Source organism: Ascaphus truei, chromosome 5, assembly GCF_040206685.1.
Source record: "Ascaphus truei isolate aAscTru1 chromosome 5, aAscTru1.hap1, whole genome shotgun sequence".
In the NCBI taxonomy this organism is placed as follows: Eukaryota; Metazoa; Chordata; class Amphibia; order Anura; family Ascaphidae; genus Ascaphus; species Ascaphus truei.
Genome location: NC_134487.1, coordinates 232,403,877 through 232,426,036, shown reverse-complemented (window position 1 = coordinate 232,426,036; position 22,160 = coordinate 232,403,877).

Genomic DNA, 22,160 nt, shown 5'->3' with positions numbered 1-22,160 from the left:
CCCTGACCACACTCTTGGCATTTGGTAGAGGAGTACGTCAAGGTTGCCCCTTGTCCGGTCAACTCCATGCACTAGCCATCGAGCCTTTCCTTTGTCTATTGAGGAGAAGGATCACGAGCTAGTGCTACGAGAACCAGACATGCGGATAGTCCATTCAGCCTATGCTGACGACGTACTCCTCGTGGCCCAGGACCTAGTTGATCTGGAGCGGGCACAAGAGTGCCAGGAGGTCTATACTGCGGCCTCCTCAGCTCGGATCAACTGGTCCAAATGCTCAGACCTTTTAGAGGGTTCCATACAGGTAGACTCATTGCCTCCCACATTTCGTCATATCTAGTGGGAGGCAGATGCAATCAAGTATCTGGTAGTCTACCTGTCCATTGCGGAGCGCCGGGTCCCAGAGAATTGGACAGAGTTAGCGGAACGTTTCCTCGCTCGTCTGGGATCGTGGAAGGGTCTCGCGAAAATGCTTTCCCTCAGGGGAAGGACTCTGGTGATCAACCATCTGGTGGCCTCTCAGCTGTGGCACCGGCTGAGCGCCCTGAGTCCGACCCCTGAATTTATCACCAAGATCCAGAGAGAGTTGCTGGACTTTTTCTGGATGGGAAAGCATTGGGTCTCTGCAGGTGTTAAGTACCTCCCTCTGGGAGAGGGCGGACAGGGAGTAGTGTGTGTGCGCTCCCAGGTGCACACCTTCCGCCTCCAATACCTGCAGAGATACCTGTTCGCAGACCCTTCTCCGCAGTGTTGTCAGCTGGCTTCCAGCTTCCTTCGCCAGCTGCGCAATATGGGGTATGACCGGCAATTGTTTCTCATCAAGCCTGAGGGGTTTGGGAGAGACCTCTCAGTGTTGCCGGCATACTACCAGGAAACCCTGAATTCCTGGAGCATGGTCTCCGTGTCCAGGCAAGGAGTGGCTGCTGGGGAGGACCTCCTGACCGAACCCCTGCTGTATAATCTAGCAGGGGGTGCACGGATGTTGGAGTCTCCCAGCATCATTCGCCGCTTTTGCGAGGCACGGATGACCCGAGTCTGGGATCTCCTGGACTATGAACGGTCGGAATGGGTGGAGCCCGAGGTGATGATGCGCCTGATGGGCTACACCACCCCACGAATTCCGCACTGTTTGCTGCAGGAGATCAAGGACGCCATGCCACCTGACTCGCGCACCTTCCTAGAGGGGTTATTGCAGACGTCCATCTTCAGACACCCCGCCTCCGGCTGTATGCGTGGGCCCAAAACCCCGCCAACACCCTCAGGCTCCTCCTGTCCCCAGCCTAAGCAAACTGGGGACTATTCCCTCGGCCTGTTTCTGCAGCAGGCGGAGGAGGTGGCTGTACTCTCTCGTGCTCCATACAGTGCACTACCTCGCCCTCGTCGCCCGCCCCGATACCATCTGGAGGCGGGTACTACCAACGAACGAGGGCGAGAGACCCCGGTGGAGGGAGCTCTATTCAGAGTTAGTTCCCCGACCCACCGGGGACCTGAGCTGGAGAGTCCTCCATGGTGCACTGAGCACGGGAGAGTACCTTGCCCACTTCACGGACTCCCCAGCCAAATGCCCCTTCTATGGCACAAGGGAGTCTGTGTTTCATATTTATTTTAGTTGTGCCAGACTGCAGCCCCTCATGTCGTTCTTGAGGGGCCTCCTCCTGCAGTTCTGGTTGCATTTCTCCCCACACTTATTTATTTTTGGGCGCCCAGAATACCGGAACACTAGGGCCAGGCACCTCCTCGTCAACCTGCTCCTGGCATTAGCCAAACTGGCTATTTATAAGTCCAGGAAGCAGTGTTTGGCTGGGGAGGTATCCCTCACCTGCCAGGCCTTATTCCGGGTGCTGGTGCGCTCCCGTATCCGAGCAGAGTACACCCACGCTGTGGCCACTGGGCAGGAAGATGCGTTCTTTTCCCAGTGGGCCTTAGACGGGGTGCTCTGCTCGGTATCCCCCCATGGTTTTAATTTCAAGCTCCACATCTTTATTTAAGTGCACTGTTTTTTTATTATTTACAGCTGCACTTGTTTCTGGTTTAAGTTTGTTTTTGTTTTGTTCCTTAAATTTTTCTGGTTGGTCTTAATTGGCCAACCAGTTGTTGTGCCAGCCAATCAGGTTTAAGGATCAAAAATAGATCTAAGTCCAGCTTGGAGAGGATGTGTGTGCTTTGAGCTCCCACATAAGGGCTTCAAAAAGCATATATACCTGATCTTTAGGCATTTCTTTTGATAAAATCAGGTTGCTAAACCTTTAAGGCACTGTTTGATTTAAAAGTTTGGAGTTTTTAAGTTATTTTGGGTTATTTATTTGTACTTTTGTTTTACCCCAGGTAAGTGCAGCTGAGTAGCCCAGCTCGGCTCACTTCCTGTGGGCTTAAAATCCCAGAGCACTCCCTTTGCCCATCCCCCCCTCACTGGTTCCTTACTTTCTGTGTTTGTTTGATTCATTTGTGTTGTATATTTTTGCACAGTTTGTTCATTTGGTGTAGGAAAGGTTTAGCTTTACGTTTGTATTGTTTTATAACCAGGGAGAGAGAGAGAGAGAGAGAGAGAGAGAGAGCAGGAGAGGGTTTAAAATATATATTTTAAAAAGGGGGAAAAATGCCTCTACTGTACTTTAAAACCTGCTGCAATAACAGCAAACAGCAGGCCGTTAACCCTCTCACTGCCAGCAATTACATCTGCACAGTTCTCTCTCTCCTTGTAGTCCCTTCTCCTTCAACTTTTATTTTGCTATTATTATTTATAATGAAGGGGAAGGGCGCTTAGTAGCCAGGGGCCACAGGGACAAAAAGTGGCCCCTGAAAAAAATTAGTCACAACCCTGCTGTACCAAAGCCAGGGACCTCAGCATTAAGCACCCCTCCTGCTCCTGCTAGTAGCACCCACACCCCTGTGGCCCCTTCAACATCATGTGCACAGGTGGTGTCTTGTGGAAGTGCTACCAGCCCCAGCACTGTCACCGCTGGGGCACAGCTAAGCAGGAAGCATGGGGTGCGGTGCTATATGTCAGGGTCCCATGGCATAGGGGAATATGTAAGGGCTGTGGCTGATATAGTGGGCCCCTCTAATGTGGTGGCGGCCAGCCGCATGTATGGCAGAGCTGTACTGTTTCTGCGTACACTGGCTGCCACCCACAATGTTATACAGAGGGGCATCACTATAGGGGGGACCTTTGTCCCAATGGAACCCGTAGAAGGGCTGGGCACAAGGGTAATGCTATCTAATGTGCCCCCCTTCATCCCGGATCCCCTTCTGCGCCCCCACCTGCAGGCCCTGGGAGACTTAAAGTCTCCCATTATTAAAATACCGTTGGGCTGCAGAGAGAGAGCACTATAACATGTGCTCTCTTTTAAGAGGCAGGTGCAGCTGCATCTGCCTCAGGGTGCAGATAGCATCGAGGGATCCTTTGGGGTTCTCTTTGAGGGGGTGCTTATGCAAGGAGCTGGGGCATGCTCGCAAGAGCTGCCCCCAGGGGCTATCAAAGTCAACAGCCCCGGCTCCAGCACATAGCACCTCACATGCTGCAGCACCAACACATGCTGCAGCACCAAGCACCTCATGTGTTACAGCACCTCGCCCCACTGAGCCCATAACAGCGGGGCCCTCAAAGAAAAAGGTCCCCTCTGGGAGCTCAACGGAGGCTGCTGCGCCTACCACCAAGGCAGCCTCAAAACCTCCTTCTTCCCAGTCTTTACCATCAGTGGCTGTGGCAAAACATATTGCTATAGCTACAGGGAAGAAGGGGACGAATGCCACCTTGCCCCCCGAGGTCACTGCTGTCCTTAATACCCCCTACCCCCATTATAAGCACTCTCAGTAGTGCAGGGTTGACAGCAAGTGGCCCTTCCTCTTCTGGGAGTGACATCCCCAGAAAGAGGACGAGAAAAAGTAATTGGGGGACGTCCGAGGAATGGGAGGTGCTTCTATATGAGACACCTCCCTTCAAAGCCAAGAAAACTCGGAGTAATTATCAGGTGAAATTGTCTGGCCCGTGCATATCACCCAGCCACCTTAAAAGCTGGTGGCTGAACCGGTGCCAGACCACACACCTCTCCCTCCAGACCCTGCAGGGGTTATAGTGGATGAGGGTCTGGAGATAGAGCAGGGGAATGAGGGGGCCCCCCACGGTTCAGGGAATGAACTGCAGGCTACTGCAGAAATGCATGAAGGCCTGTACCTGGACTATAAGGGGGTCCCCAACAATACCCCTGCTGAATGGGTGGTTGCTGTCCCTGATGAGGTGACATTTGGGGACAGCCTTGTGGTTATCCCTCCACTGCCACTTACCAGTGGCACTCCTGGGGCAACTATACCGTCTCAGGAGCATCCATCTGTGGAGGGAGATGCCATGGGATTAACCCCCATTCAGAATACTGGGGGTGGTGCTGTGGGGGAGAGTGAAGCAGGTACTGAGGTGGATATGGAGGAGGGGGATCTAGTGGGCCCTTCTATTAATACCTTGAAGGGTCTCAATGTAGAGATCCCTCCCCAGGAAACCACCGAGCCTTGCAACATTCAGGTTGCACAGGCAGCAGTGGAGGAGGCCATTAAGGCACTTCGTGCCTCTGTGGCTCCCAATAACATCGGGGATGCCACACCCACTGCTGCTGTATCTGCAGCCAGTCCCCAACGTGCCACCAAAATGGCGCAACCAGTACCACCCTCAGGTCCCACAATAGAGGGTGAAATGGACCCTCCTCAGACACCAAGAGGAGGGTCTATTAAGATCAAGCTGAGGAGGCTAGTCCCTGCAGAGAAGGGCGGGGATGACAATCTCCTCAGCCAGGAGGAGTCCGGGGATGAACCAGTCATCCCCGCTACGGAACTCACACATTTCCTAGAGAGCACCCTCTATGGCGTACATGAGGGCCAACCACATGGCAAAGGTTTCTGGGAGCTCGGAGCATCTCATTTTTTTTTTTTTTTTGACAAGAAACACATTTTAATTTCTAAAGGAGACAAAGCAGCCCAATGTTTGGCTTACGTATGATTATGATTGTATTTGTTTACAAAATGCGTTTTATGAGTTAGCTTTTCCACCATAAACAGATATAGCTTTTAAAAAAGGTGAGTAATAAAGTAGCACTTTTTCCTATAATACTATTCCTACTATATATATATATTTTTTTAAAATCTTTTTTTCCTTTATTGGAGACACATATAAAGATTACAATACAGAGGTTACAATCAATATGATACATTTAGCATTGAGGGTAGCGGTACATGACTGTGAGGCGAGTCAGGGGTCTCAATAAATCGTTTTCTTGGTTATTTAGTATGAAAAGAGGGGGGGACTCAGGGCGGGGCGATAGATGATGATGACAGAAGAGGGGGAAAATGGGGGGGTAGTGGATTTGCACTCCTCTCTTTCTGCCTTTTCTATTGTTTGGCTATTCGTTAGGACCTATTAGGGGGGTAGGGTTCCCAAGCTGATCCAGGGTTCCCATGTGTTATAGAATTGTGGCATTTTTTGTTTTAGCATGGCCATTAACTTTTCCATAGTCATTACTGTATTTATTCTATTCACTATAGTCCTCCTTGAGGGTGCTTTTAGTTGCTTCCAGGCCGCCGCCACCGAGCATCTCGCCGCCGTAAGTATAGCGGAAGTCAGTCTGGCTGCGGGGGCTGGGAGATCCTCTATTGGTTTGCCCAGCACGTATGTCAAGGGGTCCAGGGGAACCTCCAGGCCCAGGGTTTCATCCAGGAGTCTTTGAATTCTAGTCCAGAACTGCTGGATCTCAGGACATGTCCACCAAATGTGGGCCATGTCGCCCTTTTGTCCACATCCTCTCCAGCACAGGTCAATTGCACTGGGGAAGATCTGGCTCAGTCTACTCGGGGTCAGGTACCACTGAAATAGTATTTTGTATATGTTCTCTTTTGTGACGGAGCAAATTGAAGTTTTAGAGGCTGTGTCCCAGATGTCCTCCCAATCCTCAAGGTCTAGTGTTATGCCGAGATCTACGCACCATTTTTGCATATAAGTATGGGTGGGGGGAGGGAGTTCTCTATTATGCTGTAGATTTCTGAGATTTAGCCCTTTCTGATACTCTCTTACTTGACAGAGGGACTCAAATCTGGTCAGGGGGGGGGGGGGGGGGAATTTTGAGGTCGGGGATAGAGCTCTAAGGAAATGCCTTATCTGTAGAAATGCGAATATGGGGAATATGGGGAGATGGGGGGCTGATAATTTATTTTTGAGCTCCTGGAAGGACAGAGCTTCGTCATTCTCTAGCAGATCCGCAACCATGCTAACCATGCTAATGTCTAGGTCCTGGAATAGACCGATCTGAGCTTGGGAGCACCCAGGAGGGAATTCAGGGTTCCCAAGTATGGGGATGAGTTGGGAGTGGGATGAAGTTAGGCCGTATTTCCCTCTATTTTTGGACCATATAGACCACGTGCATTTCATCGCTCCGAGCTCAAGTTTTTGAGGAGGTTTTTCCTTGTGCTCTGGGGACCAAAGTAGTACTGGGAGGGGAACGGGGGACGCGTGGCGAGACTCTATTTCCAGCCAGCAGGTTGTTCCAAACCACTGCCTGCCTGAGTTGGGCCGCGTGGTAATATTTGATCACGTCAGGCACCCCCAGTCCACATCTTGTCTTTGCGGCCATGACCACTGACCTCGGGACTCTAGGTTTGCGTTGTTTCCATATGAAATGCAGAATTTGCGCTTGTATATTTCTTAGTTCGGCTAGGGGGATTGGAACTGGGAGCGTTTGGAAGTAATACAATAGACGGGGGAGGATATTCATTTTGGCGGAGACGATTCTGCCAAACCAGGAAATCTGGTATGTGTTCCAAGCTTCTAGGTCTCTCTTGATTTGGCTAAATAGAGGGGGGTAGTTAGTTTTGTACAGCAAGTTGTACATTCTAGTAATTTTTATCCCCAAGTATTTTATGGGGGTGGAGTTCCACTTATATTTGTAGTTTAATTGGAGAAGTTTCCAGGTGGATTCGGGGAGGGATATATTCAATGCTTCAGATTTGTCCGTGTTTATCTTATAATCTGAGACCTGACTAAATTGGTCTAGCAGTTTCTGCAGGTTAGGGAGGGAGATATGTGGGTCAGCTAAGGTCAGAATGACATCGTCCGCGAAAAGGGATATTTTATAGTTTTTGTCGGCTATGTTTATGCCTGTGATATCTGGGTCCGCTCTAATTTGGGCTGGTAGTGGTTCGATTGAGATTGCGAAAAGCAGTAGGGATAGGGGGCAGCCCTGCCTGGTTCCGTTTCTTATGTGGATCGGGCTGGATTGTCCTCCTGGTAGTTTTAAGTACGCAGTGGGGTTCTGGTATAGTGCTCGGACACCTTCGAGGAACGGGCCTGAGAAACCAAATGTAATCATTGTTTGGTCAAGGAAGGACCATTTGATCCATCAAAGGCCTTCTCGGCATCTAGACTAAGAATCATGGCCTGGAGTTTATTGAGATGCACGTGGTCGATGATATTGATGATTTTACGGGTGTTGTCAGAGGCCTGTCTTCCTGACACGAAACCCACTTGGTCTATATGAATTAGTCTGGGGAGAATAGGATTTAGACAAATACACAGATGCTCATCGCTCTCCAACTATTCAAAATCAAATCTAATTAACTCATGGTGCATAGGGTAAAACTGATATGGACACACAAATCCAAAGGGGGATAGATCCCCAATGGAGCAAGAAACCCAGGGCTGCACTCTTGAGAAAAATAAATGTGGACTATACAATATACTCCGGGTCAATAACCCTGTGCTACGCAACGCAAAACAAAAAAGTTTTATTAAATACTAGGGAAAGGAAATACAGGGGGGTATAGGATAAGGAGAAGAAGTGCGTTAAAAATTAGGGTAGGTGGTGACCAGGGTGAGGAGATTCTCATATACCAGGTATGTTGAATGCATACATTGTTGTATAGTATACATAAAACTAATAAAGATGCCTGATACAAGTCTCAAATAGCCAGAAGAGCCCAGCGGTGTATACTTAAAGGTAGCTACAATCAGCTATATTGTCCTTATTGTTACTAATTTCCTAGTTTGACACAATGGGTATAATCAACATATATGTATGTATCAATATGCAATCTCCTTGTTGTTCCTCATTTCTTAACTTGACACAAATGAGCACAAAGTACATGTATCTCTGCATCAGTATACAAAGAAACAACACTGGTGTTAGCGTGACGCATGCAAAATATGCCACTAGTCCTCTATATATACCCTCCTAGTGCTCTCTCACAACATATTAGATCGTGTAACGTAGCTTAACACAAAAGAGCACAAAGGACATGTATCACTGCATAAAATATACAAAGAAACAACTCTGGTGTTAACGTGATCCATATAAATCTGCCGCCACTCCTCTTAATATGGAGCCGTTTGTATACACCCTCCTAGTGCTCTCTCACTACACATTGGGTCATACAGCCAGCATAAACATGCATGTAATCAGAGACAGTGTCTAATACTACCCGGTCTGCAGTGTGGCTGCTAGATGGCTCGGTACACCGGAGCTCCTGGCATCATCCTGCTCTCCCCCACCGACGTCAAAGGAATGACGTCATCTAAAACCGACGGGCCGTTTCGCATAGGAATCTATGCTTCGTCAGGGCTTGAAGTTGCTAAAGAGTTTTAGGTCTGTGTTAAGCAGGGAGATTGGTCTGTAGCTACCGCATTGCAGCGGGTCCCTTCCTTCCTTATGAATAATAGCTAAGTTGGCAGCAGAAATTGTGCCCGGGATCGGGTCTCCCTCTAGGAAGGAGTTAAACATGTCAAGTAGATAGGGGGAAAGAGACGATCTAAATTTTTTATAATAAGCGTTTGAAAAGCCGTCGGGGCCAGGGGTTTTGGCTATCTGAAGGGTGCTTATGGCTTGCGCCAGTTGCTCCTGTGTGATTTTGTGGTTCAGGGCTTTGAGCTCTTCGTCAGTAAGAGAGGGTAGGGTGCATTGCTCCAGAAATTGCAAGGCAGAGTCTACAGCTTCTGGGTCTTGGTTGGGGGGGTGGAGATTGTAAAGCTCCGTGTAGTAGTTTGCAAATTCTTTGGCGATCTCTTTTTCCACATAAGTAGTGTGGCCGCCTTTGGTGCGGATTCTTGTGATTTGGGCTCTTGCTTTTATACCTCTTAGTTTTGACGCTAGGAGTTTGTCGGCCTTATTGCCCCTATCATAAAACCTCTGATTGGTCCATTTAAGCGCTCTCTCTACCTCTTCTAAGGCCTCGGTTCCGCTGCGCTCATTGGCGCGGGCGGCCACATGCGAGTTCCCCACCAGCAGGGGAATCCTGCGGAGCCGGTTCCAGTCCCCCCTGGCGGCACAGCGCACTACACGCTGTGGCGCGTCAGCCGCTATGAGACACAAGAAAATGGTGATCCCTAGCGTTGACGCGTCACGTGGTGTGGCTGTGAGCCAATGGGGAGGGGAGGGGAGGCTTCGGGAGGAGGAGAGGCTTCGGGGAGCGGAGAGGAGTGTGGAGTGAAAGCAGCGTGAGTGCCTGTCTGTGTGTGTGTCTGAGTGCGTGCGTGCCTGCTTCTGTCTGTGTGTGTGTGTCTGAGTGCGTGAGTGCCTGCCTCTGTCTGTGTGTGTGTGTATGAGTGCGTGAGTGCCTGCCTCTGTCTGTGTGTGTGTGTATATGAGTGCCTGTGTGTGTGTGTTGCTTACCATCAGCAGCTCCAGCCCGAGTCCGTGGAGGGAGGGGGGGGGAGAGTAGCGGGTCCCTCCGCTCAAGCCACGCCCCTCTCCCTGTCAAACCTCCCACTCCCGCCCACCTCCCGCTCCGGCTCCCGCTCCCTACAGACCGCATATCGCGGTCTGTGTATGTCAGCGCACCGCCTGTCTGCAGTGCGGGTGCGCTGACTCTGGGAGCGGGGCCTTAGCCTAACTGGGATTGTTTTAGCTCAGCTCTTGTTTTGTCAAGCGTTCTGAGTAGCCTTTTGGAGGGGGCCTTTTTGTGTTGTTGTTCAAGGGTAAGTATTTTGTCAGTTAGCGCCTTTTGTGCTTTTAGTTTTGTTTTTTTCTTATAGGATGCTAGGGAGATTAGGTCGCCTCTGATTATTGGTTTGTGGGCTTCCCACAACGTTGACGCTGCGGAGACCGACCCTTTGTTTATTTCAAAGAATGAGGTTAATTTGTGCTGGATTGATTCTACAATTTGTGGGTCGTTGAGGAGGGAGTCATTTAGTTTCCAGTTATACGAGGAGTTCTTTACAAAAGGTAGGGAGAGGGTCAAATCGACCGGGGCGTGGTCAGACCATGTGATCGGGCCTATACTGGAGTGGGAGGCCGCCTGGAGAACATTTGTGGTACCTAGCAAATAGTCGATCCGCGAGTAGGATTGATGTGGGGCCGAGAAGAACGTGTAGTCCCTCTGGCCTACGTGCTGGGCCCTCCAAATATCCATGAGGGAAAAGCTCTGTAGGATCTCTCTAAACCTTTTCGCCTTTTGCTGGGTCTGGGCTGTATGTTGAGAGGAGGGCAAACTAGATTTGTCCTGCTCTGGCAACAGAACCATATTGAAGTCTCCGACTACTAGTAATGAGGCAAGTATAGAATGGTCCAGGGACTCCAAGAAGTCTTGTATAAATTGTACCTGATTTTCGTTGGGGGCGTAAATATTGATTATAGAAATGGGGTTTCCCGATAGGGCTCCCTGTATGAGTAGATATTGTCCCTCTGGGTCTCGGGATATGTTAGTGGGGGAAAAGGGGACATTATTTTTTATCAGAATGGCGATTCCCCTTTTCTTAATGGGGGAGGAAGCGTAGAAGGCCTGGGAGAAGGCCTGTTTGAACGTGTTCGGGGGGTCATTAGAATTAAAATGGGTCTCTTGAATACAGATAATGTCGCTCTTGGTTTTTTTGAGTTCCTGTAGCGCTAGTTTACGTTTCTTGACTGATTTGAGGCCCTTAACATTGAGGGAGGTAATTTTAATTGACGACATTATGGGGGAGGTTTTCTCCCAGGATTGGGGGGTCTGGGTCCCGTATTTTTCCCATGACGGGGGGGGGCTGGTTCCCTGCTGGGGGAAGGGCTGGTGGATTTGTTATCTGCTTTACGGTCCATACTGATGCGGGGAGTCAGAGAGGGGTAGGGTGGGGGGGGATTGGGCGGGGCTGGGTAGGGGGGGGAGACACACATAAGGAAAGAAAGAAGTGGGCTTTCGGGGAGCCCAATTGTATTTTCCTTTTGCACCGTTGTGTCAAGGAAGTGGGGATTAGATCCCCTGGAGATCCTTCCGGAGCGCCAATCATGGGGCACTTCCAGGTTGGGAGGTCCGACACCCTCCCTGTTTAGCTTGACTGGGGGGGGGGGGGGGGGGTTGCGCTCAAGAGAGCAACTGGTATTCCCAACTGCGGGATAACTTTTTTTGGGGGGGGGGGGGGGGTATGGGGCGTTCTTGGGTGAGTGGCGTTACTTCAACCACCGCCTAACCGGTCTTGTCTCCCATCAGTTATGTAAACAGTTATGTAAACAACCTATTGAACTGCTGTTTTGCATATGGAGTTTCAACACTTTGAACAACATTTTTTTGCTACATCTTCATTGCGGTATAGCGTCTATTGGGGGGGGGGTGGGGAGGGGGGAGGGGACATTCTGGGAAGGAAGGGGGGGGGGGTGGGGAGGGGGCAGGGGACATTCTGGGGAGGAAGGGGGGGCGCTTCTGCATCAGCTTCATAACGGTTCTCAGCTATTACAGGTTAATTGTACAACATGTTAGACTTTGATTAGGCACATTGGATATCAGTATAGTGATCAATATTCGTTTTCCGTGTCCTTCATACACCCTAGAAGGGAGGGGGGGCGGCGAGGGCGGGGGGGGGGGAGAGGGCGTTTGTGGGCAGGTGGCGTTATTTCTGCAACCTTCTAATGAGGCTTATTTCTCATCCCTTATATATACAACATATTGAGCTGTGGGTTGGTACATGAGTATGCTACACCTTGATCAACATTCAATTTCTACTTCTTTAGTGCCGTGTAGGATCATTTCGCGGCGGGTGTGGGGAGCGTAAGGGGGGGAGGGTTTGGGGGGGAGGGTTTGGGGGGGGAGGGAAGGGAGGGGGAGGGGAGGGAGGGGAGGGGGGTCAGGGGGGGGTGGTAGGGGGGATGTACGAGGGTGGGTGGAGATAGCGCCATTTCTCTGTAAACGTTCTTATTTCCCGTCATTTTGGTATACATCATGTTAAGCTGTGGCTTTGTACAAACAAATTCAATACATTGATCAACGCCTGTTTTCTACATCCTCAGTGCAACCCGGGGTGGAGGGGGGGATGTATGGGGGGGGGATGGGGGGGGATGGGGGATGGGGGGGGATGGGGGGGGATGGGGGGGTCTTCAGGGGGGGGGGAGAGATGACAAGGGCGGTGCTGTTCCATCACTTTCATAATTATTCACGTCTGATATAGGTTATTTGTCCTATCTATTGGGCTATGATTGGGTATATGGGGTTGCAGTACAGAGGGTAACATTCGTTTTCTGTGTTTTAATTACACCTTAGGAGGGGGGGGAGGGAGGGGGGGAGGGAGGGGGGAGAGAGAGGGGGGGGAGAGAGGGGGGGGGGTGACAGGGGGGCAGGAGGAGAGAGGGGGGGTGACAGGGGGGCAGGAGGAGGGAGGGGGGGGAGAGAGAGGGGGTGGGGCAGGAGGAGGGAAGGGGGCGGGAGGGGGGAGGAGGGAAAAAGGGGGGGAGTAGGGGAGGGGAAGTGGGAAGGAGCACTGATGGTAGACCTTAAACATATACATTGATTAATAGGCCTGTCAGTGTGAGTTACAATTCAGCATCTCGAGCCCCTGAGGGGTTTGTGAGATTCCTGTAACAGTTCCGGTTGACCTCTCGGGTCCGGGGATTCAGGGGGCATCTGGGGGGGGGGGGGGGTGGGGAGGGGGGAAGGACTGCTGTGACTGAGATGGGGGCCCTTTAGTAGATGATGACAGTTTGTAATGTTCTGGAGACCCCTTGGGTATGTCTCTGGGGCTGATGTAGTGGGTATATATGGTACGCTTGTGGCAAGTTTGGGGTTGGGTACGGTTTTGGGGACTTTAAATCTCTGTCAAGGGGGTCATGTGGAGGGGGGTAGGGAGGTGGAGGGAGGGACAGCTGTATTTATACGACATGAGTTCTGCGGCTTGCAGCGGGGGGTGACAAACGTCCCCGGGAAGTTTGTTGTGCTTGTGTCCCTGCATTTGTAGTAATCCTGGAGCTGCGGAGTCCCCTTCGGTAGGGGTCGTAAAGTCGGAGAGGGGAGGGGGGGGAGGGGTCACTCCTCGTTGGGACAGCTCTGCGGCTTTGGCCCTTTAAGGCCCCCCTCCTCGCCGGGGGAGCGGGACCGTCGGCGGTGGTGACTTAGCAGGCAGCGGCCCTCGGCTCATCCTGGACTGGTCTTGCAGGCGGAGGGATCTTCGGTGCTGTCTCCCGACAGTCGTTCCACAAGGACCTCTGATCCGCAATGGAGGTCGGGCGTCAGCTGGATCGTGACGGGTATCGATGCAGAGGGGGAAGGAAGGAGAGAGGTACGGAGAGGGGGGGGGGAGGCAGGGGGCGGGGGGAGGGGGGGAGAGGTAAGGAGCGTGGGGAGAGGGGGGGGGAGAGGCAAGGGTCGGGGGGGGGAGAGGTAAGGAGCGTGGGGAGAGGGGGGGAGAGGCAAGGGTCGGGGGGGAAGGGAGAGAGGGGGGAGAGGGGGAGGGGGGTCACCCCAGGTGGGCCTTCATTTGAGCGGGTTAGGGGGTAATGTTAGGGAGAGATAGGGTGGGGTGGGTGTCAGGCAGGGGTGAAGCTCGACGGGAACGAAGAGGCATCCGGGCCGTTCAGGAGCTGCGCTGCAGGCCTTGAGGTTCAATGAGCCTTTTGGCTAGCGAGTCTTTCTGAGGCTCTGGGTGTTTCGGCAGGTTCGGATCGTGCTGCTCGGGGGGGACGTTCCTCTCTTTCTTCTCCTCTTGGGGGGGTGATGCCGATAGCTTTGAGGAAGTCATTGATATCCTCCAGGTCGGAGATAGTATAAAATCGACCGTTCCTCGGGACAATAAGTTTGAAGGGGAACCCCCAGCGGTAGGAGACTCCATGGTCCCTGAGGAGAGCTGTGAGAGGCTTCATCCTCAGTCGCTTCAGGACTGTTGATCGGGATAAGTCACTGAATATCTGGATCATGCAGTCGTCCATTTTAACATCCCCCGCTCTTCTCGCAGCCGCAGAGATTTTTTCTTTTGCCGTGTACACGTGATATTTCACTATCACGTCTCTTGGGCGGTTAGGGTCGGGCGATTTGGGGCCGAGGGCCCTGTGTGCCCTATCCAGCTGGAGCTCGTGTTCGGTGAGGTCGGGGACAAGTTTCAGGAACATCTGTCTGAGGTAAGATTGGAGGGATTCAGGTGGGACTGCTTCAGGGATCCCCCTGAATCGCAGGTTCTGCCTGCGATCCCTGTTCTCGTGGTCCTCAATAGTGTTCTTGAGGGCAGCAGTCTCGTGCCCCATTCTGGTCATGTCGTCCTCTAGGTTAGAGTGGGTGTCCGCGATCGTGGAGATTTGTGCTTCCACTGCCTCTGTTCGCGCGGTTATTGTGCTGAGGTCTGACCTTATATCCCGTAAGACCTTCTCGAAGTCTTCCACGAATCCCCTCCGCATCCTGAGGAGAAGAGCCTCAAAAAATGTTGGGTTGAGCTCCTGCTGGGCTGGAATTGCTTGGGTGAGCATCGCGGCCTCCGCGGCGTGCTCGTGCTCCTCGGCGCCATTTTGTGATTCTGAGGCCGGCTCCATCAGGCGCTGAGTCGGCTGGAAAAACTTTGAAACGGGGTTCTGTGGTTTTTTTTGCTGCTTCCCCGTCATGCCTGGCTACTTTAGGGGGGGTACTGGGCACTTTTTTGGGGGGAATTGCGCCATCTGGGGTGCTATTTTGGTATCTTTATGGGGAGGGTGTCGGGAGCTCTTTTCCTACCCTTCCATTCACGGTGACGTCACCGGAAGTCTCTCAGCATCTAATTTTTTAACCAGCTGCGAGAGTACCAGGCCTCACAGGGAACTGCCCCTGAGGGTGGTACAAGCAGTACTCCTGACGCACAAAAATAATGGCATTGCACATCAGCACGCTCATTGTTAACGGCTGTAAGGACAGTCTGTGCAGGTTCGAGGCCCTCTCCTATGTGCAAAAGGGAGGGTACTCAGGGACGTTCCTGCAGGAGACCCATACCACTCCAGAGGCTGAAGTCAACTGGCAACTGGAGTGGCAAGGCAGGGTCTTCTTCAGCCACCTCTCTTCAACATCATTCTCCGAGTCCTTCCAGCCAGAGCTGCTGTTTGTCAATTGCACCCTCGAGGCTCTGGACCGAGTCAGGACAGAGCTGTACCCCCTCTCTGCTTCGACCCTTAGGGTGATCATTACCCACCTCTCCTTAGTCGACGTCTGGCGGGAACAACATAAAGGGACACCAGATATGTACACATACATTAGGGTGTGGCATGGCCTGGTGTCCGACTCCCGGATCGACCGGCTTTATATAACTAGCCACCTCATGTCGCGAGCCTGGTCCAGTGCCATTAGGTTGGCGCCATTCACGGATCACAACTTTGTATCCGTTATGGTGGCGCTAATGACATCAGCGCCCTCTGCCGCCTACTGGCACTTCAACAGCTCCTTGTTGGAGGACCATGGCTTCGTGACATCGGTATGGCAGTTCTGGACGGCCTGGAGAGGTTGCAAGGGTGACTCTGCCATGTTGAGTCAGTGGTGGGACGTGGGCAAGGTGTGCTTGCGCCTTTTGTGTCAGGAGTATGCCAAGGGTGCGAGCAGGCAGCACGATGCTGGGATCGAGGCGCTCAGGGGGCAGGTGCTCGATCTTGAGAAGCGGCTGCCTGCGTCTGGGGACCAAGCCCTGCAGCGTGAATACATAGAGAGGAAGTGCGCCCTCCGTGAGCTGGAACAACGCCAGGCTCAGGGGGCGTACGTGCGATCCCTCCTCCTTTTTCTTCGCGAGATGGATCGCGGGTCGCGCCTCTTCTACGCTCTGGAGAAAAAGTGGGGTAACCGAAGGCACATCACCTGCCTTCTAGCCGATGACGGTTCCCCTCTGATGGATCCGGAGAGCATCCGGGATAGGGCCCGGATGTTCTATTCCAACTTGTTCTCTCCGGATCCCATCGATCCAGACGCCTGCAGGGTGCTATGGGAGGGGTTTTCAACGGTCAGCGAGGGTGACAGAGAGAGGCTGGATAAGCCTCTTACTCTTGCTGAGCTCTCTGACGCCCTCCGTCTCATGCCCTACAGTAAATCTCCGGGGCTGGACGGGCTGACCGTAGAGTTCTTACGATCCTTCTGGGAGACTCTGGGACATGACTTCCAACAGGTCCTCGAGGACGCCCTCGAGGCCGGTGAGATGCCCCTTTCTTGTAGACGGGTAGTGCTGACTTTGCTGCCCAAGAGGGGGGATCTCCGCCAAATCAAAAACTGGTGACCGGTCTCGTTGCTATTCACGGACTATAAGATCGTGGCCAAAGCCATATCGCTGAGGCTCAAGTCCTTTCTGGCAGAGGTGATTCACCCCGACCAGTCCTATACCATCCCGGACCGGACCATCTTTGATAATATCTTTCTTGTCCGGGATTTGCTGCACTACGCCCGCAGGACTGGTCTGTCTCTTGCCTTTCTCTCCCTAGATCAAGAGAAGGTATTTGACAGGGTGGATCACCGATACCTCATAGCCACTCTGCACGCGTACAGTTTTGGCTCACGGTTCGTGGGCTATCTGAAGACGCTGTACTCTGCCTCTGCAGAGTGTTTGATTAAGATCAATTGGTCCCGGACCGCACCCTTGGCATTTGGTAGAGGAGTACGTCAAGGTTGCCCCTTGTCCGGTCAACTCTATGCGTTAGCCATCGAGCCTTTCCTTTGTCTATTGAGGAGAAGGCTCACTGGGCTAGTGCTAAGAGAACCAGACATGCGGGTAGTCCTTTCAGCCTATGCTGACGACGTGCTCCTCGTGGCCCAGGACCTAGTTGATCTGGAGCGGGCACAAGAGTGCCAAGAGGTCTATACTGCGGCCTCCTCAGTTCGGATCAACTGGTCCAAATGCTCAGGCCTTTTAGAGGGTTCCATACAGGTAGACTCCTTGCCTCCCACATTTCGTCATATCTCGTGGGAGGCAGATGCAATCAAGTATCTGGGAGTCTACCTGTCCACTGCGGAGCGCCGGGTCCCAGAGAATTGGACAGAGTTAGAGGAACGTGTCCTCGTTCGTCTGGGATCGTGGAAGGGTCTCCCAAAAATGCTTTCCCTCAGGGGAAGGACTCTGGTGATCAACCATCTGGTGGCCTCTCAGCTGTGGCACCGGCTGAGCGCCCTGAGTCTGACCCCTGAATTTATCACCAAGATCCAGAGAGAGTTGCTGGACTTTCTCTGGATGGGAAAGCATTGGGTCTCTGCAGGTGTTACGTACCTCCCTCTGGGAGAGGGCGGACAGGGAGTAGTGTGTGTGCGCTCCTAGGTGCACACCTTCCGCCTCCAATACCTGCAGAGATACCTGTACGCAGACCCTTCTCCGCAGTGGTGCCAGCTGGCTTCCAGCTTCCTTCGCAGCTGCGCAATATGGGGTATGACCAGCAATTGTTTCTCATCAAGCCTGAGGGGTTTGGGAGAGACCTCTCAGTGTTGCCGGCATACTACCAGGAAACCCTCAAGGCCTGGAGCATTGTCTCCGTGTCCAGGCAAGGAGTGGCTGTTGGGGAGGACCTCCTGACCGAACCCCTGCTGTATAATCTAGCAGGGGGTGCACGGATGTTGGAGTCCCCCAGCATCATTCGCCGCTTTTGCCAGGCACGGATGACCCGAGTCGGGGATCTCCTGGACTATGAACGGTCGGAATGGGTGGAGCCCGAGGTGATGATGTGCTTCATGGGCTACACCACCCCACTAATTCCACGCCGTTTGCTGCAGGAGATCAAGGACGCCATGCCCCCTGACTCGCGCACCTTCCTAGAGGGGTTATTGCAGACCGGAGCGCCACGTCTACCTTCCGACACCCCACCTCCGGCTGTATGCATGGGCCCAAAACCCTGCCAACCCCCTCAGGCTCCTCCTGTCCCCAGCCTAAGCAAACTGGGGACTATTCCCTCGGCCTGTTTCCGCGGCAGGCCGAGGAGGTGGCTGTACTCTCTCGTGCTCCATACAGTGCACTACCTCGCCCTCGTCGCCCGCCCCGATACCATCTGGAGGCGGGTACTACCAACGAACGAGGGCGAGAGACCCCGGTGGAGGGAGCTCTATTCAGAGTTAGTTCCCCGACCCACCGGGGACCTCAGCTGGACAGTCCTCCATGGTGCACTGAGCACGGGAGAGTACCTTGCCCACTTCACGGACTCCCCAGCCAAATGCCCCTTCTGTGGCACAAGGGAGTCCGTGTTTCATATTTATTTTAGTTGTGCCAGACTGCAGCCCCTCTTGTCGTTCTTGAGGGGCCTCCTCCTGCAGTTCTGGTTGCATTTCTCCCCACACTTATTTATTTTTGGGCGCCCAGTATACCGGAACACTAGGACCAGGGACCTCCTCGTCAACCTGCTCCTGGCATTAGCCAAACTGGCTATTTATAAGTCTAGGAAGCAGTGTTTGGCTGGGGAGGTATCCCTCACCTGCCAGGCCTTATTCCGGGTGCTGGTGCGCTCCCGTATCCGAGCAGAGTACACCCACGCTGTGGCCACTGGGCAGGAAGATGCGTTCTTTTCCCAGTGGGCCTTAGACGGATGCTCTGCTCGGTATCCCCCATGGTTTTAATTTCAAGCTCCACATCCTTATTTAAGTGCACTGTTTTTTTATTATTTACAGCTGCACTTGTTTCTGGTTTAAGTTTGTTTTTGTTTTGTTCCTTAAATTTTTCTGGTTGGTCTTTCGGCCAACCAGTTGTTGTATTACCTGATTGGCTGGCTTCGCCAGCCAATAAGGCTTAAGGATCAAGAATAGATCTAAGTCCAGCTTGGAGAGGATGTGTGTGCTTTGGGCTCCCACATAAGGGCTTCAAAAAGCATATATACCTGATCTTTAGGCATTTCTTTTGATAAAATCAGGTTGCTAAACCTTGAAGGCACTGTTTGATTTAAAAGTTTGGAGTTTTTAAGTTATTTTGGGTTATTTATTTGTACTTTTGTTTTACCCCAGGTAAGTGCAGCTGAGTAGCCCAGCTCGGCTCACTTCCTGTGGACTTAAAATCCCAGAGCACTCCCTTTGCCTATCCCCCCCTCACTGGTTCTTTTCTTTCTGTGTTTGTTTGATTCATTTGTGTTGTTTATTTTTGCACAGTTATTTCATTTGGTGTAGGAAAGGTTTAGCTTTACGTTTGTATTGTTTTATAACCAGGGAGAGAGAGAGCAAGCAGGAGAGGGTTTAGAACAGGGTTTCCCAAACTTTTTTTTCCGTGGCCCGGTTATTTTTATACTTCTCCTTCGTGACCCACTAAAAATGTTATCGCCTATACTGGCCTATAGGTAAAATAAAACAGATATGAATGTCCACACAGTTTTCATATATTATAATAAACAAACATTTATTCTTACAACAATGTAAAGAAATCAAACTAAAACCAATAAATTAATGAGAAGTGTGATGCTGTTTCTTGCTAACTAGAAACTTCAGGTTTGGAGGAAAAGATGATAACTTTATTCTTAGATCCGGTTCGACTTCCAATCGGTTTCTATATTTATTTTTTAGGAAAACCTATATTGAAAAGCCTGCTTCACACTTATAGGTCGTGACAAAAGGCATTAGAAATTGTATCGCTTTTTCTGCTAAAACTGGGTACTCCTGGCGACAAGACAGCCAAAAATCCACCAGTGGTATTCTGTCGAAGATGTCTTTGAGTGCCGTATCACACGACAGTTCAATTATAAAATCAATATCTGAATCCTGCAATTCTGTGTTGGATTCTACGTTCACTGTAAAAGGGTTCCTTATCCATGCTTTGTTGCTGTTGATTGGGGGGAAATATTCCTTCATACTTGTCTCCAGTCCTAGCAGATGTTCCTTGATAGCAGCTGAAATCTCATCCGGCATGGAACTCATGTTATACTCTTTTTGTAATTCTGTTAGCTTTGTAAAAGCTTTGTAATTCCCTGCTTTCACACGACTGGACCACAAATTGAGTTTTCTCGTTGCAGCTTCCACCTTCTCTTGCACTTTAAAGACAGTTACATTGCTACCTTGTAATGTCAGATTTAAATTATTTAAAAAATCAAAAATGTCACAAAGGTAGGCTACCTTGATTACCCAATTGACATCATGAAAACTGTCTTTGAATTCAAATATTACATCCCTAGCCATTGGGGGTGTTGGTCTAAGAACATTAAAACTTCTTCCTTCATTTCAATAAGTCTTTTTAAAACATTCCCTCTTGATAGCCATCGCACCTCGCAGTGTAAAAGAAGATGTTCATGTTCACTCCCCATTTCTTTGCACAACGCAGAGAATATTCTTGAATGTAGTGGACGAAGTTTTATATAGTTTTAAATCTTACACACTCTTGCATAGTTGCAGTTAAAAGCAATGGCATTTTTTTGACGGCCAATGCTTCTCTGTGAATGCTACAATGCACCCATACACAGTCCGGTGCTACGGCTTTGATCCTCGGAAAAAGTCCAGTACGAGCGCCTGCCATTGCGAGTGCTCCATCGCTACTCAGTCCCACACGTTTCTTCCATTCATTGATTGATGTAATTATCGATCAAATAAAAAATTTCTTCAGCTGTTGTTCTTGTTGTCAGAGGTTTACAAAAGAGAAATTCTTCGCGAGTTGTATTGGCAAAATCGTATCTCACAAAACACATTAGATTGGCTTTGTCCGATACGTCTGTACTTTCATCGACTTGCAAGGAAAAAAACCTACACTCTTTAAGTGACTTACGACAGTTTCTTCGATATTATCTGCCATCTCCACGATTCTACGCTTCACTGTGTTATTTGATAGCGCCAGCATATTTACTTGTTTCTCCTGCTTTTTAACGCATATTCGAGATGCTAACACTTTCATTGCTGGAACTATTAATTTGTCGGCAATTGTGTGAGGATAACCAGTTTCAGCAATTAAGTTTGATATTTCATAAGAAGACATTACAAGGTTTTCAGATTGAGCGCCCTGAGAAAAATTCAAAGACATAGTCTTTTTAGTAGCTATTAATTCTCTCTTTTTATTTATGAAGAAATCTATTGGCTTATTACTGTATTCCGGATGTTTCAATTCCAAGTGCCGCTTCACCTTTGAAGGTTTCATGGACTCGTTTGAAAGTGCCGAAAAACAAATAACACATAATGGTTTCTCATCAGCACCCTTGATGAACCCGAATTGTATGTAATCCTCAGAATACTGTTGGGTCCAGGACTCCTTCTTCTTTTTTGTAAAAATAGTAGACTGCACATCGTGCGGCCGTTTGTTGGTGCCGCTCTCAGAACTTGTACCCGGCTGCACATCACTCGATTGTTTATCGGTGCTAGTCGAAGAGTTCGTAACCGGCACATTGTTTGTTTGTGTTTTTTTTAACCATTTATCCATCGTCAAATTAAATCAGTAAATAGAAAAGAAAAAGCACAGAAGCGCACAGTGGTTGAAAAAATATGTGTATGGGGGGGGGGGGGGTGGGGGTAAAAGTCAGAGAGGGCTGCTAGCTGATAGATTCATTTGAAGCTGCTACTAATTTAGTTGCTACTTTAGTTTAGTTTGTGGGGGTTTGGTTTTCTTTATCTAATTAGAGAGTGGGCTCTTCTCTCATCACCCAGACCTGGGTCTCCTCCTGGGTCTCCCCCCTTTTAATGGCTCTCTCCAGTGGCCCTGCTCCTCTCTGCCTTTTAATTAGGTTATTTTTTCTCCCCCTCTGCCACCACGACTAACCTTGTCACAGTATCTGGGCCTTCAGGTGTCCATTCGTCCGTGGCTCCACAGGGGGGGGGGCACAGCCTCTCCTCCGGCGGTACCTCAGGGGCTTCCCTGATCGCGGGACTGCAGCGTCTATCTCTCAGATCGCTTGCTCCTTCTGACTGTCTCCAGGGTTCCCGACAGACAGGGTCGGTGAGCGGTACGCGGGAGATGGCTTGGGCTCCTAGCTAGAATTGTTGCGCCACAGTATACGTTGCGCGCTCTTCCTCACAGCTATACCGGCACCCGATCGCCAAATCGGCGTTACCTCGTAGGGCCCGGCGGTATTCAGGGGGCTCCCGTTCAGCTC